Genomic DNA, 12459 nt, shown 5'->3' on the forward strand with positions numbered 1-12459 from the left:
CCAAAGTTTCTCCCTTAAAGTTTAAGAGTTAAGCATATTTTACCACATGTGCATCCTTTCAGTCACCGATTCACTCATTCAGTCATCAAATATTTATTAATAATAATAGTGCCTACCAGAGTCTCATTGTGACTCTAACACACATAGCTCTTGACTTTCTCTGAAAATTCCAATTGTATTTTTTGTCCATCTTGCTCATTTTGGCACTTGACCATACAGTCATCTTTGTTGCTTAAGTCCAAGTGCTTTTCCGCTCTTCAGTGATGGTGTGAGCCTGGCCACAGTGGAAAACAGAGAAGGCTGAGGAGGCTGGGTGCAACTGGTTGGCCTAAGAGGTCAAGAAGGCTGAGGCAGAAAGCAGCCTGGGCTCACACCTATTAGCATATGATGTGGGACAAGCTACATTGCCTTTCTACTGTTGTACAGTAAAAATGTTTGGATTGGTATAGAGTGTCCCTTCTAAAATTCTGTGATTCTATAGCTAGAGGTGTCCTAGGAATGTTAAGGATTTCTTAAAGGTCAGAGCTCCTCAAACCCCTTTAAAGGCACCCCCAACAACTGTCCAAACCAATCCCACCGAGGATTTATGCACTTTGCTAAATGTTTGATGCGCTGAAAGAGTTACAGAAAGGGAAGGTGGTGCGCTGGGGTAAGTAGAATTGGGGTGAGCACTCATTAGAACACTGGAGTCAGTCTTGGAGGACCGGGAAGGGGAGAGGAGGCAATGGTGAGCTGAATGTGAGAACATATCACTAAAAGTAATGTGGAAGGAAGAAAGGGATTACATTATCCACTTTTGAACTGGTTCTCTTTGGTAAAATAACTGACTTGAATCAAGGGAGACGGAACAGACAAAGACAGTTTCTAGAAAGTCCAGAAAATATTCTGTAGTTGGGCTTTGCTGCTGCTTCCTGTCAGGTGGCATCGGGAAACCCTGCTATGGATACTTTACTCATGTCATGGATCTAGGGGGCTGGATGTCATTTCTCCATGTAGATTCTAAAGAGCATGAAGTCTTGGGCCATTCCTGGGTTCCTGGAATGTCCTCTCCCTCCCCACAGCACCTGGTCTGCCCTGCCACATTGCAGCCTGTGTTCAATAATAGCTAATAGGTTGCTTTGTGTGCATTTTGAGATCAGATACAGTGACCTACAGTCTGCAAAACCAGAGCCGCCTTTGATTTGGGTTGGAGTAGGATCAAGGAAATTGGGCTTTGGCCTAAGGTACTGTAAAAGTTCTGTGGGACTGATGAAGTACCTGGGAGCATACTGGTTGGATATTTAGAAAGAGGAGGCCTCTTCAAGCCACTGAAATGCTACAGTTGCTTTTACCCCAGGATCTAGTAAAGGATTAGGGATGAAAAAGGAGCTTGTAATATTGTTAGCCAAATTTAGTAAAAAGCAATTTCTTCAATATTCCCTTTATCTGCCAATGATTTTCAGTTCTGTCAGTGGAAAGGAGCTTCTTGGAGTTTGAATTTGTGGCTTGGAGAATGGTTGAGATGGAGAAGCTGAATTTGATGGAACCAACATAGTAGCTCATCAGAAGCAATGGGGGCACCAATATGCTTGTAGCAGAATAATGAAATCTGCATGGCAGGTCCTGTACAGTTGTTGGTGTCTCTTTCTGTGACCTATTGTTATTTGAGCAATGAGACCTTTGATTTCTTTTCTTTTCTTTTTTTTTTTTTTTTGAGATGGAGTCATGCACTGTCATGATTTCTGCTCACTGCAACCTCCACCTTCTGGGTTCAAGCGATTCCCCTGCCTCAGCCTCCCAAGTATGGGATTACAGGTGCGCGCTACCATGCCCAGCTAATTTTTTGTATTTGTTATAGAGACAGGGTTTCACCACATTGGCCTGGCTGATCTCGAACTCCTGACCTCGTGATCTGCCTGCCTCGGCCTCCCAAAGTGCTGGGATTACAGGCGTGAGCCACCATGCCTGATGAAGACCTTTGATTTTTAAAAAAGTATTGATTAATAGTAGTGACTAAAAGGGATGATTTGATGTGAAACTCTGTGAACCTTTCTACTCATTACACTTTAGAGCTCTATTGCGATTGGTGTTTTGATCCACAAATATTTATTAAAATATCAGCATTGCAGATTGTGTGAGCCATTGTGCCTGGTACACTTGGTTGGGAAAGACCTGCTATGAGATGTGGCTTTTGTCCTGGCAGAGTGGGCAGTGTATCTGCAGATACGTGCTTTGCTGAAATGGAAAGCATTCTTCTGCAGCCAAAGTAGGAGCATGATCCAAAATGGAATTTTGCTATTTGTGTGATCAGGCTGAAGGTATAGTCAGGGAAGATTTCAGAGTATGCGTTTAGGATTTGATGGAAGATGTAGAACAAGGGGACATTCTTGGTGGGTAGAATAGCTTTGGCATAGGGTCAGCAGGGGGACAGAGTTCAAATGTGATTTGAGAATTGCCTCAAGGAAACACATACTAATTTTGAACATGTACTGCATCTGGCAGAAGCAGCACAGCCCTGAAGATGGCTGACATTGAGGGGCAGACACCCCTATAGCAGACACCTTTATGGTCTGAGGTCTTCTGTCCACAAAGAGAAGGATAAAACCCAGCGCCCTCTATGTTGGACTCAATATGCCTGTTATAATTCAAACTAATCAAGTTTCCAACTCTCTGATTTAGCAAAAATTGGTTTGTTCATTGACATTATTATTGATTGTGACCAGACTCTGATAGGTGCTGTGGGGATCCCAAGAGATAGAGTGAAAGATACTCTACGAGCTCATGAAAACCAGGGGAGGAGGAGCAGCAGCCAGCCCTGTACGCCTAAGTGCTGAATTGTAGTGGGAGCCCGAGGGAGTTAGTATCTCCAAGGGTTAGTCAGATCAGAGAAAGCTTCCAGGAGTAGGTGGAACTTGAGCTGAGTCATCGACAATGGAATAGTCTTGGGTAGGTATGGAGCACCAGGGAAGATCATCCACTTGGGAATGTAGAGGGAGAAAGGAGAACAGTTCAGCATAGGGCTCTGTGGAGTGTAAGGCAGCAAGACAGATGGGATGGTGTCCTGTGAGAAACAGGCCAAGGATTCATCTCCCCTAAGCTGAAATTGGGAGGCATGCCCACAGCTTTCCAAGTGCAGGAAGAGCAGTCTTGGGGAGCAGGTGGGTGTGCCTGTCAGAGACTTCCACTCATACCACACATGAAAGAATGCTGACAGCTGACTCTGCCTCCCGCTGCTAGGTCCCGTCCACTACCAGCTCTTCAGCCTGGGGTTCAAAAGAGGTATCTTTAGAACAAGAAATGAAATGATATATAAGCATTTGGAATGGGGATGGGCCACTCTGGGGAACATAAAACTCTATGATACTGGTACTTATTTCCAAGTGTTTAATGTATAATTGGAGAAGGAAATATAGAAGATTCAGTAACAAGGCAATGTTTAATGACAGTACAAGATAGCTAGAAGAGGTATATCATAGAGAAAGGGAAGTGGAGCTGGTATTTGTTTAGTTCTCTGGTATGCTTAGCATCTCCTTTGCAGCAGAAGCACAAACATATATGTGCCAGATTATGCTTTATGTTGAAATGACGATGAACATAGCAATGGCTGAATCAGATGGTTGAGAAGTCAAGGAATTTGAATTAAAACTGAACAGGTAGTGAGGTGAAAGTTAGAAGGCTTTGAAATACTTTATTAATATCTGTTAGATTGTTCAGTTTATCCTCATTGCCTCCAAGTATGTCTACCATTTCCATTCTCAATTTGCAAATGGTGTGGTGGAGGACCAGAGTTTTCAGGGACCAGTAATATTGAGTATTTGAAGACTGGTGGCTCTATGGTTAAAATAACATTTGGAGTCAGACACAGCTTCTCCTGTGATTTCAACAAATCCCTCAACTTTAATTTTCTTATCTGTAAAATGGATATGTCTCTGGGTTAAAATCAGAGAATAAATCAGGGTTAAATAGTATAATAAACTTAAATCAGATGAAAAACGTAAATAAACTTAGAGAATACCTGATGTATGTTAACAATTCAGATTATTTTCTTTACCATGTGAATCTCTCCACCCTATGTGGACAGGAAATATTTTGGTCACAATTACTTCTTTCAAATCTACTATATTTAACCTATTTTGGCATTGTGCTGCACATATTATTTACCTTTTTTGTTTTTCCTGCAAGATTCTGTGAAGAGCATTAGGAAAGGGAGATGAGAAAACTGATGCCTAAGACAGTTTAAGTGACGTGGCAATTCAGATGGCACACTGGTTTTAGAACTCATATATGTAGAAGCAACTAACAACTTTTGGTCAAAAGTTGGCATCACTTTGTGTTTTAGATACCTCATGATGTCAAAGTAAGAGGCTTTGTAATCATATATACCTCGATTTGATTGTGAATCTGGCACAGAAAGTGTGTGCTCTTGAGTAAATCATTAACCTTTCTGGACCTTAATTTCCAGGTCTGTAAAATGAGGACAAGATCTTCTGCATCACAGTGCTGTTGTGTGAATTAAATTGACAATGACTGTAAAGAGCTCAGCACAAGTTAGTGGTAATGTTTAACCACCCCCCTCCCCACCCTTTCACTACAGGAGAACACTTTTCCTTGACTGCACAGAGGAACACAGGCACAAGTAAGTCATCAAAGCCAGAGCTCAACCTGCAAACTTGATTGGCCCAGGCAGGACTGTAGAGATTTTTCCCCAGGGAGCAAAGACACAAGGGTCATGCTGTTGTGTTGTGTTATTGGTTCCCAGAGGAGACACTGTTTTTTGCAGCTAGAGCTGGAATTATTGTTTAATGGATAGTATGTCAGACCTCAGGTCTCAGAAGTTTAATCTCCTTTCCTTATCATAGAGATCCCTGAGTACAGAGAACAATGGCATATGCTTAGTTTTGTCTTAGGCTCAGCCAGTCCAGCCAGGCTGAGCTGCAGAGTCAGCAGAATCTGAAAAAGAGGTGGAAGGTACCAGTCCTGGCTTTGGAGGGCTTCTGGTTGAGGAGACAAGGCTCAGTACCTGGGAATGTCAGAGCTGGAAGGGGCCACAGAGCTGAACTCTTGTTCTCTGATCTCAATTCTACATATAATGATGGGAAGACTTAGGGAGAAAAAGGAACTTGCCCAAGGCCACCAGCTCTAAATGGTGGAGGAGGGATTGGAATGTGGAATTCCTGACTGTACCCAGTATTATTTCCTCCATGAGACAAACTGGAAACAAGAGAAGAGCAATAATCAAACAACAGCTAAATGATCAGGTTAGCAGATACAAAGGAAACTAGTTGTCTGTGCTTCTCACTGCGTAGGAAGATGGAGGAGGTTGGTCTTCAACTCCTGTCCCTCAGGGCTTGACTTGGAGTCTTAGAAGAGACGGCAGCACTTAGCCAAATGCTAGCGTGGTGACTGACTATAGAAGTAAATCAAATGTAACAAAAAAATTTGCACACTTACTAAGGTGATCCCAGTATGTTCTTTCATGATTATTATCTCATTTAATCTTTAATTTCTTCTTGAAACAACCCTTCAGGTAGAATTATTACCCCATTTCCAAATGAGACTTGAAAAGATTAAAAATGTTTCCTAAGAACACAATTACTAAGTGGGAAAGAGAGGCTAAGAAATCTAAACCTATGACATCAAATCAGAACTGCTTCCATTCTTCTTTTTAAGGAGAAACATGGCTTGAACATTTACTGTTGGACGGTTACTCCCAGTGTTCTCTATGCTACGAGCTGTGCAGAGATGCATTTAAAATATAGCCCTGTCCTCCTGGAGCTCGTGGTCTAGTGAGAGAGATAGACAGGTAAATAAAATGCTGAAATGGAGCTTGCCAAATGCTTTGTGATAGCAGAATGACCAGGGAAGTGAGAACAAGACCATGTGTTTGTGTCTTTCTGTCTGTCTGTGTGTATGTCTGTGCACATGTGTATGCAGGAAGAGGTAGAAAAGGAGGTTCCAGCCAGTCTCCGTGAAGGAGGTGAAACGTGACCCAATTCTTGCAGGATAACAAGAGTTAACCATGTAGAGAAAAGAGAAAGGACCAGCCAACCAGAGGACCTATCAGGGAATCATACACGGTAATGCCCATCAGTGGGACTCGGGAGATCTGCAGCTTATGAGATGCTGCTAGAGCATGTGGTATGTGAAGTACTCTGGAAATGCTGCTTGGAAGAGGTAAAATGTGATCAGGAACATACCACACAAGTGCAGAGTATAAAAACACCACTAAGCAGGAGCTTTGTCCTTTGCTGTAGACAGGTGATGTATCTGCAGGGTCAGAGAACCGTGGTGTAGAGCTGCTCTTATCTTTGCCGATTGAGAGCTAGGTAAGAGCTGGGACACTTGCTGGATTTACCAGTGTTGATGGAGCATTTACTCTGGGTGTTTCTGCAGCAGGAAGGAATTCCGGAAAGATTACTCAGTAATAGGCACCTGAGTCAAGTGGTGTCTGTCTGACCTCTCATTCAGCATTCACTGAACGAATAATTTGGAGTGTCTGTCTGTATCAGGAACTGTGCCAGGCCCTGGGGATGACCTTGGTGAGCCAAATAGGCACAGATCTTACCTTCAAGTGCTTATCTAGTGGAGAAGGCAGAGTTTGAAACCAAGCATGGCACAAATATTTAATTATATAATAAATGTTAGGAAAGACAAGTCCTAGCCTACAAAGGCACAAAATGGTGAGTTATGATCTGGTTTGTGATGCTCAGGGAAGAGGCATTTAACCTCAGCCTGAGTAATGAAGAAGTGCTAACTCCAGGGGAGCAAGAGGAAGATTCCAGGTGCATGCAAAGTCCCATGAAGTCAGTTGTGACTCCCCACCAAAATACCTTAGAAGACATAAAGAAGGATGAATAATCAACCACTCCCAAAGCCAAAGTCAGACAGTCAGTCTCTTGCCAGAATCTGACAAGAGATTCTTATAACTATAGGCCAATGAGTCTAGGTGGAAAATACAATCTCTTCCTCATCTGTAATTAGGTAGGATCACACTCCATCTTTTTACACCATTTGCCTTCGTAATCAGAAGATTCATGGTTTCTGTCAACCAGAAAAGCAGGCAGTCATCAAGTCTACTGTATGGGCAGCTTGAACAAAGCCAGTTAAAGACTTCCGTCCCTGACGTCATTATGCATATTCTCAAAGACTATAGCTTTCAGAAAACAAATGGGCAAGAGTGGGAAGGGGAGTTCTGGGAGGAGTGGAAGTAGGGCATTGACTTCTGGGAAGAGATGTTGCTTCGAGTAAAGCTCTGAGGTGATCGTGGAGTCTTTGTCACAGGGCATATTGTGAAGTCTAGCTGTTCAGCTGGTTTTGTGAATCCAACAGAAAAAACTCTTCTCAGTTCAGCAACACAATAGTGGATGGATGTGTACTCTCAGTGGTATTCTAGTATATGCTTAATACTCCAGATTTTTTAAAAGCACTGACTTGTAAAGTTTGCTCGTTCTTGTGGTGTAAACACTCCCACCATGGCTGAGTTTATTTGTTTGTTTGTTTGTTTGTTTTTGGAGACAGAGTCTCGCTCCCTTGCTCAGGTTGGAGTGCAGTGGCGCAATCTTGGCTCTCTGCACCCTGAGCCTCCCGGGTTCAAGTGATTCTTCTGCCTCCGCCTCCTGAGTAGCTGGGATTATAGGTGCGTGCCACCACGCCTGACTAATTTTTGTGTTTTTAGTAGAGATGCGGTTTCGCCATGTTGGCCAGGCTGGTCTCGAACTCCTGACCTCAGGTGATGCACCCGTTGCAGCCTCCCAAAGTGCTGGGATTACAGACATGAGCCACCATGCCCCATGGCTGAGTTTTAAGCTACCAACTTAATGCCACTGAATGTGGAGCTGGGGAGAGATACACACAGTGGGCTCTTACGTGTCCGTAGGCACTAGCTTCAGCGCATCCTCGTTACTGTTCACTAGAACTTGATATGGTCTCTGATAAGAGGAGTAACTTGAAGAGGAGGATGTGACTGGCTTCACAATGGGTAGAAGGTAGTCCACTTCTTCCTCTGTAGTCCAGTACTTCCTCATTAGAGCATGGAGCAAAGAAACAGAACCCAACACAAGGCTTCCTGAGGTGGAAGAAACACTTAAAACGAGTTAAAGGAACAATATCAGGAGAATTAGTTAATCCAACAGCAATATTAGAGTTTCAGAAAGCTACCTGGCATCTTCAACAAGAAGTATGACCCGTAGAAAAGGAGCATTAAGAAACAAGGAGGGAGCATGCTGTGATGAAAAGACATTAGAGCCAACTGAAAAGTTGGTGCATAAAGTAAAAGATTGCAGGGACACAAAATGTGCAGTTGTAGAATTTAAAGAATCCACAGTGAAGTCAATAAAGGCAAAGGGGGCGTGGAAAATAGAATCAAATCAAATTGGTATTATGGAGAACAGATTGGGGTATGCTTTCCCACAAGGCAAAAGAAGGAAAGAAAAGCAGTGAGAGAGAAAACGATAGAAATGGAGAACAGAGATGAGAGCTCTAAACTCAGAATTATAGGAAAAACTTTGAAAGAAGTAAGAACCATTTAATGGAAGAAATTACCAAAGGAATAATTGAAGGGAACATTCCTGAACTAGAAAGAACCTGTATCTACAGATCCAAAAGACTCATTATGTTCCAGGAAAATTAAAGGGAGAGAGCTCCACACTACACTCATTTTGTCATTAATAAAATTCTAACGTAATGAAAAAGAAAGTTTTCAATTATAAACGCATAAAGCAAGTTGCCTATAGAGGAAACCAAACCAGGCCAGCCTCTGTTTTCTCTTCATTACTTTAAATGCTGAAAGACATTCTACGAAGTTTTGAGGCAAAAAGTTTTCTAGCCTGAGAATTATCTAGTCAACCCAGTGTCTTTTACGTGTGAAGATGAAAGAAATGCCTTGTGGTATGGGAATTTGCAGAGTCCAGAGCCGAGGGAGGACTGAGGATGAAGAGCTTGGGGAAGTTTGCAAAACTTCAGGAATGAAGCAGAGCACTCTTCCTGTATTTGGGATTGTTTGCCTTTAAGACCTGAGAGGTTCATGTGTTGTTCATGTTTATTTTGTAATAAGGAGCATGGAGTTCTACTACCAGGAAATATGGTAAAACATTTTTAAAAAGTAAAAACCATAAACTAGTGAAGTAGGCCAGGTAACCATCATTTTTTTTTTTTTTCTACTTTGTTGATGAGACACTGAGGCTGAAAGAGGCTTATGAGGGCTCCTAAGTGGCAGAACTAGGCCAGGAATTCACTTCTTTTGACTCCTGTTGAATATACTAAGGGCCCTATCTCTACCACCTTGTCCTTTTGGAAAGCAACAGTCAGGATGACAGTGGCCTGTATGTACATGGCACCTGGGCAAAGCAGAAAAGCGAGGTGAATGAATGATGCTGGGAAGCCCAGCTTGAGTTGCTTTGTTCGTTTGTTAATTCAGCCATCCAGCATTTCTTGAATGTTCATTATGTGTTGGGCATGGTGCTAGGTGTTAGGATTATGTGGATGAATACAACACAAGTCCTGCCTGTTCCCAAGAGACTCACGGTACTGCCGTAAGGGAGAAATACCCTCATGTACTCGATAATAATGCCTATGATCTAGCAACTTGACAGGGGTAATCATATAGACCAGGCACAGTCTAAGACATTGGTTCTGACTCTAGGCCTTCAGAACCACCGAGAGGGCTTGGTAAAAGCCGGCGTGTTGGGCCGCAGCTCTGGAGCCCTGATTCAGTAAGTGGAGCTCAAGAACTTGCATTTCCACCAAGCTTCAGAATAAGTAAGAGTTCCCCAGTTGGAGAATGTATTTTAAACTAGGAAAAAATATTCCATCTGGCAGTTTTGGAGGGGAGGGAGGAAGTACTCTGGAACTTATTTGGGTATAAGACACATCTAGCCAAGCAGGATTCCCCTGGCCATTCGGAGAAATAATTCTCTAGGTTCATGCTGTTCATTTTGGAGTGTACTCATAGGTCTATGGCTCTGCAGGGCAAAATTACAAAGTATTGAGTGTGAAAGAGACTTTAGTCCCAACCCATTCATTGCTAAGGCAAGTGTGGGTCATAAGAGATCCACAAAGTGTGGGTAAAAGACTCAGAGTGGCTTGTCTAGCATCTGACTGCCTGTGAACAGCAGAGCTAGGAATAAAGACTGAGTTTTGGACTCCTATCTCAGTATTCTTTCCAAATACATCTATTTCCTTTCCTTGCCCTTTTGTTTGCTTGGGGCTGACAAGGCTGTTATCTCTTAAGCAATTTTATCTTTCCTATCCTCCTCCACTCCCAGCCCCCACTGCCGCCCTGCCCAAGTCCTGCAGGCAGTCATAGAAGGGTTAACTTTTGTTGGACTGAAGGCCTGAGCCAAGTACAGAGTGTCCATTGTGTGCCCGCCCCCTCAGGAGGAGTCACTGACTGCTGGAATGTGACAAGGCAAAACATTTTTACCTTGCCTTGGCTTCCCCAACTCCGTGAGTGCGTGAGCCTGTGCGTGTACTCACACGCGTGTTTTGGCAGGGGTGAATCACAAGAGGACTCGCAGTTGACACCCAGACTCACCAAAAAACTGAACTGTGAATTTGGGGAGGCAGGTACGTGCTGGGAAGAAAGCTAAAAGAGAACAACAGCTTTGTGTGCTGATGAAGTAAACAGACAGGTTAGGTTTCTTTGCTGTTTCTTTTGAAAGCTTATTTTATTTTATTTTTCTAAGATGAGGGTCACATATGGACACCAGGGGCTGGATTATAATCCTCAGGATAGGCAGCAAATTTGGCCAGGGCTGCTGCCTGGGTGGGTGGAGCTGCAGTGGGAGTAATTTGAACTATAGGACTTTGAATAGCTGTCAGGGGGCGAAGCCATTTTCATTCAGAAAAAAACCTTGAAGTCCTCCAAGCACCTAGTCCTGCAATGGGTGCTATAGGTAATGTCAGCATTATACAACCACAGTCAGTCTCAGCCTGAGGCTGAGCTGCAATCATGTAAGAAAAATAAGATTTATATGCTCAAAACAACTAGAAGACAATACAAGGCTGGTATTTAGTGACGAACTATACAGCTGGGTGCAATGTCAGTCCACCCAAGGAGTGAGCACCATGGTCTGGAGTTTACAGAATGTTGCCATGGAGAAGTGAAGACTTGGGGATGACCTGGAAATATGGAAAGGCTTGGGATCTTTTTATTCATTTGTTTATTCATTCCTTCATGCAACAAACATTCAGCGAACACCAATTGCATGGCTGGCATTGCAAGGATGAGAGGAAGTGGGTATAAGAACAGATTCTGTATATTTTGAAAAATACCGAAAGAACTATGTATAACATTGCTGTGGAGACTAGTTTGACTTGAGTAGTGAGTGCAAGTTGGTGGCTAATTTGCTTTGGTCTTTTAAGGTGAAACAAGTATGAAAAGTCTGGAATAGATGAATTCCTAAAGATTAAGGCTATTTGAGACTGCATTACTGTTTTACCTACAGTATTTATTATGACATACTCACATTACCCTGGTTTGGGTCTTCAAGCAAAATGAATGAAATTTCAGCTGAACCTTCTTATGGCCCCCTGCCTCTAACATCAGTTTCACTTAATCCCACCCTCACACCATGTATCGGAATTATCTTACTAAAGCATAGCTTTGATATTATTCCTTCCCCGCTGCCATTCCTTAAATGGCTTCACATTACCTGTAAGATAAAATCCAAACTTGTTAGCACAACATTCAAGGATGTTCATGACTTTGCCATGACCTTTTATTTCTAGCCGTATCTCTCACAGGTTTCCAGTTTCTACCATACTTCCTAGCCAAACATCAATTCCCTCTTTCTTCTGCATAACCCTGCACATGCCTGCCTGGGACGTGGCGTCATGCCTTCCCTTTATCTGCCACGTCTTCCTTCTTCCTGCTTTACCTAGGAAACCTCCATCAAGATCAAAGATCTGTCTTGTATTCTCCTTGAAGCCTTTCTATGTAGTTTCCTAGCTATCTACACCTTGCCCAAGTGGAAAAAACTTTTTCTTCCTTTTGATTCTGTCCTTTCTTACAGTACATATAAAGTTCTGCTTTGTTTTAGAGTGATTTGTCAAATCTCCCATCAAAAGCATAACTTCCTGGAGGAAAGAGATTGTATTTTCCTTGTATCTTAGTATTTTGATTTGAGGAGAACTGAAAAAAAAATTTTGAATTGAATTTTTTTTTTATATGGATCTCTTATGACTTGAATTTTAAGTTTTGGAACTTTGTGTTGTACACGTAGTTAAATGTAAGAGATGATTGTTTCATTTATTTCACTCTGAAGTGAACCTTTTTTTAATGGAAGGTATTTTCTTAATATTAATAATATATTCTCTGTATAAGCCCATCAATTCATCTAAAGTTTAGAGTTCACCTTCTTTTATTATATCACAGAATCTGTAACATACATTTCCCTACTCTGGTTCAAAGGTCCAAATGGATTTCATTTAGGAACTTTGTATATATATGCCTTGCCTTTTCTCCTGACCTGGGGAGATTTT

At 42.4% G+C, this 12459-nt stretch overlaps 1 protein-coding gene across 7 annotated transcripts in view; it reads left to right on the forward strand.

Annotated features, from left to right (window-relative positions):
• The window catches only part of SETBP1 (SET binding protein 1), a 377682-nt gene that overhangs the window by 6980 nt on the left and 358243 nt on the right, over positions 1-12459 (forward strand). The window contains exons 1-2 of one of the 7 annotated variants that reach the window (XM_017951680.3): positions 1906-4615; positions 5650-5782. The exons of 3 other annotated variants lie outside the window; for them this stretch is intronic. The gene's annotated coding sequence lies outside the window, so the exon portion shown is untranslated. Of the gene's footprint in view, positions 1-1905; positions 4616-4636; positions 5783-7690; positions 10543-12459 lie in introns of those variants that run through there. 3 more of the 7 variants (XM_031658797.1, XM_017951679.3, XM_009192647.4) reach the window with 3 other exon arrangements.

The sequence above is a fragment of the Papio anubis genome, chromosome 19, assembly GCF_008728515.1.
Source record: "Papio anubis isolate 15944 chromosome 19, Panubis1.0, whole genome shotgun sequence".
NCBI classification, from domain to species: Eukaryota; Metazoa; Chordata; class Mammalia; order Primates; family Cercopithecidae; genus Papio; species Papio anubis.